Below are 11547 nucleotides of genomic sequence, written 5' to 3' on the forward strand. Positions count from 1 at the left end.
ACACTGTCACTAAACCACACAGCTGGTTAAGGCTGGTGCACATCCCGACAGCTGCTTCCCATCCCAACAGCTGCTGCACATCCTGATAGCTGCTGCACATCCCGATAGCTGGTGCACATCCCGATAGCTGGTGAACACGCTGACAGCTGGTGCACATGCCGACAGCTGCTTCCCATCCCAACAGCTGCTTCCCATCCTGAGAGCTGCTTCCCTGAAGCTCTCTGGTTGGCTGCTCGGTTCTCTATTTGCTCACAGTTACAGAACTTAATTATTTTTTTTTTTACTGCAACGAGCTTCTACCTTCCCTGTTATCAATTTACTGCAAAAAGTTTTTACCTTCCTTGCTACCACCGGTAGCATGGGGAGAAGGGCCATCAGGAGCCAGCATGGTGCAGGCATCAGCACAGTGCAGGCGTCGCGCAGCTGGGCCCTGGGTGCACATGGAGGGTACTGGAGCAGCGGCTGGAGCTGGGGATCCCCCTGGGGCGCCAGGCTGGGCTGCAGGGCTGTGGCGGAGCTGAGCTGGGCAGCGGGAGCAGTGCCAGGCCAGCCGCGGGCAGGCAGGCCTCACGGGCTCCAGGGGCCAGTGGCGGCCAGCTTTGGGTTTAGCAGCCTGCGCTGGAGCTGCGGCACCGTCAGCCCCGTACTGGCACAGCTGCCATCGCTGCGCACGCTGCATGGCTTCGGGAATGCCCCTGCCCAAACCCTCCACCTGCCAGCTGCTGCCTGCGGGGGTGCGAGGTAAAGGCTCCCTCTGCTTCTTGCTGAGGAATGCTTGGCTTGCTTAAAACCAGGAACAGTGACAGGGCAGCTGAAATATTCCTGTGAACATAACACTTCATACATATATATATATACATGTAGTAACTATATATATATGTATCTTTAAATGCCTACTCTTATCCCCTGCCCCCACCGCCACGGCCACAGCCATTCTGAATGGGGCCAGTGATCTCACTTCTGCTTTTCTCCTCCACTCCCCACATCACAGCAGCGGTTGCCTGGCAGAGATGGAAAGCAAAAATCTTCACAGGCACCAGCTTTTATTGGTGCTATATGCTGCTGGTCAAGAATTGAAAGCCATTTGGCTGTATAAGCAGAACACTAAAAAGACGGCATCTTGAAAGATATTTGGTATTGATTTTTTTTCTATATATATAGAAAGTCTATCAGTTTAGTAGCAGTTCATTTCTCCTCATGAGCCATGCAGCGCGTCAAATTCTCTTCCAGACTCTTCAGTTCAGCGCGAGACCCAAGGCAGAACTACCTAACCAGGGTGCTGGATGCCAGGCACGAGCTCAGCTCTGATGTAACTGGGCTGATGCTGGGGTGAGGACAGGGGAGATGACAATGACAAAACTTGTGCTTTTATCAGGACACAGGTACTGCTACGCTCTCCTCTGCCTCAGTTTGCATCTCACCATCCCTCGGTGGCGGGAAGGGGTCCCCACACTACTTCCCCCCCCTAAATTCTCCAGTTACTATCATAGCTAGTCTTGATGAAGACCTAATAATGAATCAAATGTGCTTTCCCAAGCTCTGATGGTGGTAAGCCCTTGTGCATAAAGAGGCCGTAAACTATTCCTGAACGTTTTCCCCCACACCCTGCAGAGGGAGAAGGAACCCTGTAAAAGGCCATTTGGTTTTAAGTTCTTTGGACGTCAATAGCTTTGGCGAGGTGTGTTCCACAGGCAATATCTGCATGTCATTAGCCCCCAAAAACTACAGCTTCAGCAGCTGTCACTCCTTACATCCCTCCTGGTTGCCAGAAGCACCTAGCAATTATTTTGAGGTGAGTACGGAAAGACAAATCATGAAAAAGATCAGTCTCTCCTAATATCTTTTCCCAGAATTACATGCAGTAAGTGAAGTTATGCTGAGCCCTTGGCCCCGCTGCCCTCCTCTCCCATCATCAGTGATACACAGTACATTTGCATCCGGGATTACTGAACTGATTTGTAATTATGGGCAGGTGTCGGGGAACGTTTTGGTTTCCCCCTTGAGGCAAACTTAAGGTGTTCATGTTCAGGTATGACAGGATTTAACAAACAACGTATGGGACACTGCAATGTGCACAACCCACCCCATTCCCTTTCCACACACACCTTTGGTGGGTCCCCTTTTGCCCCATCACCCCTGTATCACTTCTGCAGCTGTTTGCCCTTACGCAGTCACCTGGGGTTGTCCCCGCAGGTCCTAGGACAGCGAGCTTTGCTCTGGGCTTCAGCTTGTCCCCTGGGTCCAGGCTGTAGTGGGGCTGGCCGAGATGGAATTGATTCTGCCCCCAGCAGCCCTGGCGGTGCGGTGCTCACACTGGTAGCCAGGACAGCGTCGGGCACAGCATCAGGGCTGGCTCCAGCCTTCCCCCATCACCAGTGGGCTGGGGGGCAAGGTCTCAGGAGGGGACACAGCCAGGACAGCTGGCCCAGACTGACCGACAGGATATTCCAGACCATGTGTCTGCTCAGCAAAAAAAGTTATGGGAAAGGAGGAGGAAGGAGGGTATTTGTTATTTACGACGTTTGTCTTCCAGAACAACCACAACCTGTACTGAAGCCCCACTTCCCAGGAAGCGGCCAGATGTCACCTGCTAAGAGGAAGTAGGGAATAACATCTTCTGTTTTCCTTCGCTTCCGTGCAAGCAACCTTTGCTGTTACTTTATTAAACTGCCTTTGTCTTGACCCACAAGTTTATTTCCATCTTATTTTCTCCCCCCCATCCTGCCGAGGCGGGCAGTAACAAAACAGCTGGGTGGGCACCTGGCCAATGCACCACAGCCCTTTGTGGTGTCCAACCTGGGGCTCAAGGGACTCGAGGCAAAGATAGTAACTGGAAGAGGTCATGGGCAAAACATGGACTGAATGTGGCTGGAGAGCAAAGAGTGAAATGATGGCAGGGAATTCTTTTTCTTGATGTGAGTGAAGTTTGTGTCATTAATATGTATTTTAAGGAAAATTCTCAAATATGTGATTCACAGAGGCGAGGGGTGGAAAGTAGTGGGTTTGCATAGCAAGGTTTTGGTAGCTCGGGGCTACAGGGACAGAAAAGCACCAGGCAGCTAGGAATGTGAGAAAGCAGGTGAGAAAGGCAGCTTAGCTGTCCTGCTACCAAAGGAATAGCTACTTCATGTGCTTAAGGCTCTCAGTATCCATGAGTCAAGCCAGAGAATCACAGACCAAAAGGACAGCCAAACTGCTGTAGAGACTGGGAACAGGCAAGCCACAATGATGAGGGGACAAGTGAACAAACTCCAGCCCGGAGAGCTCGGTGCTACGGGACAGCTGTAGTGTTCTTGCGATTACAGGCTCCAACAGCACGTGCTTGTGTTCAGGTCACGTTGCAGGGGCTGTAAGGAGCTAACGACAGAAGGGAGAAAGGAGAGCTCGGGCTGTCGGGTTCCCCGCATCTCCTGTCTCCCCTCAGGTCGCGCCACCTCTGCACACACCAGCAGCAGCAACCTCCCCAGCACATCTGCACACCAACCGCACTGGGAAGCGTGTGAGTCCTCGAGGGACCAGATACCTTCAGCTGGTGCGACGGGAGCAGCCAGGAAGGGACAGCACAAAGGCTACAGCTCGAATGGCCCCTCAGCACAACGCTGACTGAACAGCCCTGGCTCCCGGGCGGCTGTGCCTCCCAACCCCACATCCTCCGAAGATTTTCTATTGCTTTCGGCCCAATGCATGAACAATTTCAACAGAATGTGCCACATGCTTTACGTTTTCCAGAGCATCCTTCACGATTAAGGCCTCTTGGAAGTCAAAGGCTGTGACTGGTTTCACTTGGCATCCTGTGCAAAACCTCCTGCTCTTCCTTCCCTTGGCCACTGTTACCTGGCACGTATCAGCCAGAGCCGCTGTGCTGGTTTTGGCTGGGATAGAGTTCATTTTCCTCACAGTAGCTGGGACAGGGCTATGCTTTGGATTTGTGCTGGGAAGCGTTGATAACACAGGGACCTTTCGGTTATTGCTGAGCAGCACTTGCACAGAGCCAAGGCCTCTTCTGCTCCTCACCCCCCCAGCAGCGAGCCGGCTGGGGGGCACAAGGAGCTGGGGGGGCACGGCCAGAACAGCTGCCCCCCACTGTTGGGGCTTTTGCTGTGTTGAATGATTATACTGAACTTTGAAGCAAGTGGAAAAATACTGAAGAAATAAGACGAGGGCACGATCAGAGCAGTGGAATGAAGAGGGAGGAACAGTTTGCAGGTGCTTGCACAAAACCAAGGCCAGCAGGACGCGATAAGAGGAGCTGGGAAACAACAGAAAAGAGCCTACGTGCCTGAAGAAGTAGAAACAGAGATCTTGCCAATAAACATTTGTTAACCAATCATATTATTATACGCTTGTAGAATAGCCAATCATATTATCACACGCTTATAGAGTGCCTTATAAAAGTGTACCTGGTTTGTACAATAAACGGATCAGATCTTGAACTCCATGAGTATTTGAATCTGACTCCCGCTCGCCCAGAATGCCCGCAGCATCTGGTGACCCCGACGTGTGGATCGGTCGAAGAGTCAGGAAGATTCATTAAGGATCGTGTTACAAGCTGCGGAGCCGGCGAGGATCCTGCTGCCAGCGGAGAGAGAGCTGGGCGCCCGAAGAAAGGCGGAACGTGCACGGCTGACCGGTGAGTCAGGAAACTTAAGCAGGATGGGGATCACTGCATCAGCGGTGGAGAAAGTAATCATAGACAGTTTAATGAAATTAGCAGAGAAAACTGAAACGTCAGTCTCACGGCAGGCAGTAATTTATCTGCTATGTTGGAGTCGCCGCCGTGGTTTCCTTGCTTCTATGCAAGATGTATATAATAATGAAACATGGAAGAAAGTGGGAGAGGACTTGTGGGAATCTGTGCAAGTCGGGACTAAGGGGGTAAAGACTTTGGCTCGCACGTATCGGGCTGTACGGGGTATGGCCGCGCAGTTACACGGCGAGGTGCAAGTCGCTGCAGCTGTTAAAGCTGCAGTGCGGCCTCCCGGCGATCCTACTGCTCAGTCGGAGGAAGAGCCAGAGGGGCAACCTCCGTGTGAAAATCCCCCCGATTATACATCTAAAGCTTATCCAGTAATGACTACTGCTGAACGAATAGCGTGGGGATTAGATGATGAATTACCATCCTGGTGTCCTGATAAGGAACAAACGGCAAGCGGCAGACAGACATTAATACCAGCAATTGCGAGTACTGGATGTAAAACTGCTGGGGTGGGAACGGCACAGCTCCACCAGCTCCTAAATAACAGACTGCATTTTTTTTGAAGCATGTTTGTCTTTGCAAAGGTGAAAGTTGAGATCTGACTAAGTAATTTTGATATGGAGAAATAGTGTGAAATGGGGACAATGGACATCGATTGTGATTGTATATGTCTGCTCAAGGAATGTGGGTATGGTGACTAGTCATGGGTGCAGTGTCTGGTCACATAGGCACACAGCTTTGAGGAGACAACTACAGTTTTGGGGAGACGCCTGCCCTTCTTCCTCTAACAAAAGGGGCTATTTAAAAAAAAAAAAAAAAAAAAAATAAAATAAAATAAAAAAATAGAAAAGGATGAGAGATATTCCAATGCTATCTAGAGGGAGGGAGTGCTAAGTTTCCTTGCTGGAGAAGATCGGATGGTCACAAGAACATGAATCACCTACAAACCTGCAAGACCACCACATTCCAGGAAACGGACTGATAAGCTAATTAACATAGGAAGCGGGGTTTAGGTAACGAATATGTATAGGCGTTAATTGAATATTCATTTGTTTCATTGTATAAATGTGGGATGGTTTGTCACTTCGGGTATGCACGCTTGTGGAGGAGCGATCCCCCGTGCATCTGCGCGCAATAAACATGCCTACTTTATAACTTTCGAGTTATAGAGTCAAATTCCGCACGTCAGTTTTGACGAGCCAGGCAGGAGGATTTCTGCTCGGCTGAGGGACCAGCTGCGGAGCGGACGCTCCTAGGCGCGCCCCGGGAGATTTTCTCGGAGGAGCCTCCTCTTCTCAGCTGTTCACCCGGGAGCAGAAGAGAAACCCCTGGATCCACGGATAAAACGGTATGTTTAGTAACGGGGCGGCTGGTGAGACGCACGGAGACGTCCGGCGCGCAGCGCAGTCCCCAGGAGGAAAAAAAAAAAAAAAAAAAAAAAAAAGGGGGGGAAGCTAAAAACTTCCTTTAGGTTGTCTTAAGAATTGGGGAATTCCTAGAATGTAACAACTGAAATAGCGCTCTGTGTCTTGTTTGTTCTATGTGTTGTCTTGTTACATGTTCAAAACTTGGAGTTATGAAATGTATGATGAAAAATAATAATATTCTGGTAATTCGTGGCAAATAGCGGAAAACTTAACACTCTGCTTAAGACCAGGAAAAATGTGGGGGTTTTTTTTTTGTTTGTTGTTTGTTTTTTGGCAATTGTTCATTGAAATGCATACTTTGTGAACTGCCAGTGTTCCTAAAAGTTGTACATAAGTGCACGGTACCGTATAACATACTGCTTGTGTGACTGAGGGCTGCCCGGAGAGTGTGAATGGTGTGATTGAGATGCGCATTTTGATTTTCAATGTATAGCTTAATTATTTTGACTGAGTGTGAGTGCAAGAGTGCTTGAGACATGCGTTTGAGTGCAATATGAGCAAGGAGCTCTATCCGTGTTTCCGACCTTGGGTGGCTAAGGCGACCGGAGAAAAAGTAATTAAAATTGTAAAATGGGAAATGGAAGGAGTAAGCCCTGTGAAAAATCGCCCTTGGGTTGTATATTAAAACATTGGAGTGATATCGTAGGACATGGTGGTACCGAAAATAGAAGGAAATGGATTAAATATTGTAATCAGTGGTGGCCTTTGTATAAATTGGGGAGTGATGCGAAATGGCCTCAGGAGGGAGGAACGTTAGATTATAACACTCTCCTGCAATTAATGTTGTTTCTATGTCACTTGTAAGCAACTTATAGCATCCTTACCCCCTGGGGCATCCATCGCTCAAATGATAGAGGCATGCGCAAGGGCTCCTTTGGTTGAGGAAGAGGAAAAGGCAAAAATACATGCCAATGCTCTAGCAGTAGCTCTAAACAACAACAAGGTACAAGGCCGAGGGGACCGGGGTCTTAAGCCAAAATGTTATCAATGTGGACAGGAAGGTCACTTTAAATGTGACTGCAAAAAGAATCTAGGAGGAAAGTCTCTGTTGAATGGAAATTGTTTGCGTTGTCAAAAATTTGGTCATAAAGCGGCCGATTGTCGCTCAAAATTTAGAAAAGATGGTACACCCCTCTTTGTTCCGGGAAACGGGAACAGCCGCGTTCTGAGGGACGCGGCCAAGAAATATCCCCAGAACCCAACAAAATTCATGGCTGCCTCGGCAAGCTGTATTCAGCCACCAGAGGAAGCGCAGGAGTCGATTTGGCCGTGGCAGAACCTGTAAATATCACTGATGAAAAGGTACATGTACTTCCTTCTACAGTTAGTGGTCCTTTGGGTTATGGTTTATCTGCACTCCTTATAGGACGCTCTTCTGCGTCAAAAAAGGGGATTTTTGTTCTTCCTGGTTGTATTGATGCCGATTATACCGGACCTATTGGAATTATGGTAAAAGTTTTTTCTCCACCTGTTCATATTCCAGCAGGAAGAACTATTGCACAGCTCATTCCATTCCAAGCTACTGTCCCTCAAAAAGGAGAAAAGGACAGGGGTCAAGGTGCATTTGGCCCAACGGGTATGCCTAACATTGCCTTTTGTCAACTTATTGGTGCCGAGCGGCCAAAATGTAATGTTAAGATATCTGGTCCACAAGGTGTTAATCTTCCTAATGTTTCAATGATGATTGATACTGGTGCTGATGTTACTGTTCTTCCCTTTTCAGTTTGGCCTACCATGTGGGAATTAGATAGTGCGGGTTCAACCATTTCAGGCATTGGGGGAAGTCGTCTGACACAGGTCAGTAAAAACTTCATTCTTTTCACGGATCAAGAAGGACATCAAGCATGGGTAAAACCTTATGTCCTACACACATCCTTGTCCTTGTTAGGTAGAGATGTACTTTCCCAATGAGGAATGAGAATCTCTACAGATTTTTGATTGGGGCCATTGATAGCAGCTCTTGCCCAACCTTAAAATTAAAATGGAAATCAGAAACTCCCGTATGGGTTGATCAATGGCCCTTACCTCAAGAGAAGCTGCAACACATTCAAGAATTAGTCCAAGAACAATTGGATTTAGGCCACATCAGACCTTCTGTTAGCCCATGGAATACACCCATTTTTACAATTCAAAAGAAATCAGGAAAATGGAGATTATTACATGATTTAAGAGCAATAAATGAAAAAATGGTTGACATGGGTGCCCTTCAGCCTGGGCTGCCTTCTCCCACTATGTTACCACAAAATTGGGACCTATTAATTATTGATTTAAAAGATTGTTTTTTCACTATTCCTCTGCATGAGGATGATTGTGAAAAATTTGCATTTACAGTACCAGCTATAAACCGTGCCGCTCCAGCAAAAAGGTATAAGTGGGTTGTACTACCTCAGGGTATGAAAAACTCCCCAACAATATGTCAGTGGTTTGTGGATTTAGCTCTACAATCTTGGAGAGAGAATAATCCTAACCTTATTACCTATCATTATATGGATGATCTCTTAATAGCCAGCCCTCACACACTAGCCCCTGAAAAAGAACAGGAACTTATACAGAGTCTGCATACCTTTGGATTGGTTATAGCAAAAGAAAAGGTACAAAAACTAGTGCCCTGGAATTATCTTGGTCTGCGCATCTCAGAAACAAGAATCCAGCCACAAAAAATTCTTAGTGTCCCACCTGTGAAAAATTTGTCCTTGGCTGACTGGTGGATTCAGATTTCTGAGTGTTTTGCAGTGGCAACCCTAGGTATTCAATTAGATAATCATTATCCCAATCATCCCTTATTTAAAACTTCCTTAGTATTGGAGGAAAAATCTTTACAGCAACAAAATCCTATAAAAAATGCACTTACGGTTTTTACCGACGCTAGTAGCAAAACTCAAAAGTGTGGCTATGCCTATAGGGATGACAGGAACAATTGGATTTCTCATATAGAACAAATGGAAGGTTCAGTTCAAGTTTTGGAATTAAGAGCAGTGTTAATGGTGTTTCAGGAATTTCGCAATGTCCCTCTTAATGTTGTAAGTGATTCTAAATATGTTGTTGGTATAGTTTCGCGTCTTTCGCGTTCCCTTTTAGGGTCTTTTACGAATGACAGACTTATGGCCCTAGTTATTCAGATGTGGAATGAAATAAATTTTAGACAATTCCCTTGGTGGATTACGCATATCAGAAGTCATCTGGATTTACCTGGTGTCTTATCAGAAGGTAATGCTTACATAGACACTCAGGTGGCATCCCCAGTATTACAAAATTCTCCTCTAAAACAAGCAACAGAGTCACATGCCTTTTTTCACCAATCTGCCCGGTCTCTCCAAAAACAGTTTGGTCTGTCTCGTCAAGACGCTAGGACTGTCATACTTAAATATGTCCATGTCCAGCATTGGATGTCAGCCATGGCTGTGCTGGGCCACCCAGATATGGTAAAAACAGATAATGCCCCTGCATATCTTAGTGCCAAAATAAAGACCTTTTTGCTGCAATGGCAGGTGAAGCACGTTACCGGAATTCCGAATAATTCTGGTGGTCAGGCAATTATTGAACGTGCCCATCAATCATTGAAACATTACCTGTCTGTTTTTTTTTTTTTTGAAAAGAGGGGGAGAGGAGTCCTCATGTAATAGTGGCAAAAGCATGCTATGTACTGAACTGGTTGAATCCCAGAACGGAACGTACTGAACAGCCGATTTTCTATCACTTTTCTAACAATCCCAACGATTTTTCGAATTGTGACATAGCTGTCCAGGTATTTGACCCTGTCTCAAATTGTTGGTCAGGACCTCATAATTTATTAACGTGGGGTCGGGGTTATGCATGTATCTCCACAGGGGCAGTGACCAAGTGGATTCCAGCAAAATGGGTTCGCCCGTGGATTGAAAACCGACCCACTGAAAAGAAAGAGCAGGGTGACTACGACAGGATTGACTCCTAAATGAACAGGAGGGATCAGTGGGCTCAGTGGGCACAGCATCGAGAAAGGTTATTCTGACCGCCACGACCAAATGAAGAAAAGCGGCTTGTAGATAAGTTAACATACATTATTCTGCCCATCTTGCAGCAGTTACCTCGGGAGATACAATGTCAATTACCCTCCGGTGAATTGTCTTTGTTACACTGTGACCGTATTGTGCGTGCGTTGCAGGATCTTTTTGGGCAAGGACCGATAGAAACAGAAAATTCTTGTCCTATATGTGTTACTTCTTGTAATTCAACAGTTACTCTATATTGTGGATATTGTAAAAGGGTTGGAGCATATAGGCGGAAGGTTTTCCTACGTTTTGGTTCCGGCGGTTTTTCCCTTCTTACTGGGATACATGCCCCTACTTTTTCAGGTATAAACAAGGCCTTACAATCTTATGAAGCCTTCGAACAGATACTTTTAGCAGAACATCGAAACGAACTCATCTTCTGGGTTCGCATTATCAGAAAAAGTTTTGAATCTCATATAATACAACATCATTGTAAATGTGAACGATGGCATTATTTTTAGGAATAGGCCTAATGAATATTGCTTTTGCTTCTGCTTTGCATAGTATATTGTTGTTTGTTATTCTTTTGTTACTTTTAGTGCCTTGTCTTTTACAATGTTTCCAAAGCTGTATGGAACGCAGTATTAATGCTGTATTTAAAAAGAAAGGGGGAGGTGTTGGGGCTTTTGCTGTGTTGAATGATTATACTGAACTTTGAAGCAAGTGGAAAAATACTGAAGAAATAAGACGAGGGCACGATCAGAGCAGTGGAATGAAGAGGGAGGAACAGTTTGCAGGTGCTTGCACAAAACCAAGGCCAGCAGGACGCGATAAGAGGAGCTGGGAAACAACAGAAAAGAGCCTACGTGCCTGAAGAAGTAGAAACAGAGATCTTGCCAATAAACATTTGTTAACCAATCATATTATTATACGCTTGTAGAATAGCCAATCATATTATCACACGCTTATAGAGTGCCTTATAAAAGTGTACCTGGTTTGTACAATAAACGGATCAGATCTTGAACTCCATGAGTATTTGAATCTGACTCCCGCTCGCCCAGAATGCCCGCAGCATCCCACTGCCCAAGGGGATATCCCAGACCATGTAACACCACGCTCAGCACATAAAGCTGGGGAAGGAGTGGGGAGATGCTCCAGCCTTTGTCTCCCAAGTCCCCATTGAGCATGTCGGCACTCCGGCTGCCCTGGCTGCGCTCCTGTGGTTAAACTACGACCGCAGGCAGAGAGGCTGCTGGCAAGGAAAAAGGGGATAGCCTTGAGTAATCCCCAAACCCTAGCAGAAACGATGTGTCTGGAGAAGCCAGCACTCCTCAATGCCTGACAACAGGCACCATCGCCCCGAGGGGCACGTCAACTCCGTTGGCCTTGATGCTCCTAGACCAAGGAACATGCTGGATCGCTAGCAAGACTTGTGGTGGTCACACGCACCTTTCCA

The 11547-nt window shown here is 46.8% G+C and overlaps 1 long non-coding RNA gene across 3 annotated transcripts; it reads left to right on the plus strand.

The window, feature by feature from the left end:
- The first annotated feature begins 4420 nt into the window (after positions 1–4420).
- On the plus strand, positions 4421–7962 carry LOC121083141. Of its 3 annotated transcripts, none has more exons than XR_005826251.1 (2): positions 4421–4630; positions 7847–7962. It is a non-coding gene; the product is annotated as an uncharacterized LOC121083141 (long non-coding RNA). The 3 variants fall into 3 exon arrangements; XR_005826252.1 differs by lacking the exon at positions 4421–4630 and adding an exon at positions 6927–7750; XR_005826253.1 differs by lacking the exon at positions 4421–4630 and adding an exon at positions 6927–7732.
- Positions 7963–11547: the final 3585 nt, after the last annotated feature.

This window comes from Falco naumanni, chromosome 2, assembly GCF_017639655.2.
Source record: "Falco naumanni isolate bFalNau1 chromosome 2, bFalNau1.pat, whole genome shotgun sequence".
NCBI lineage: Eukaryota > Metazoa > Chordata > Aves > Falconiformes > Falconidae > Falco > Falco naumanni.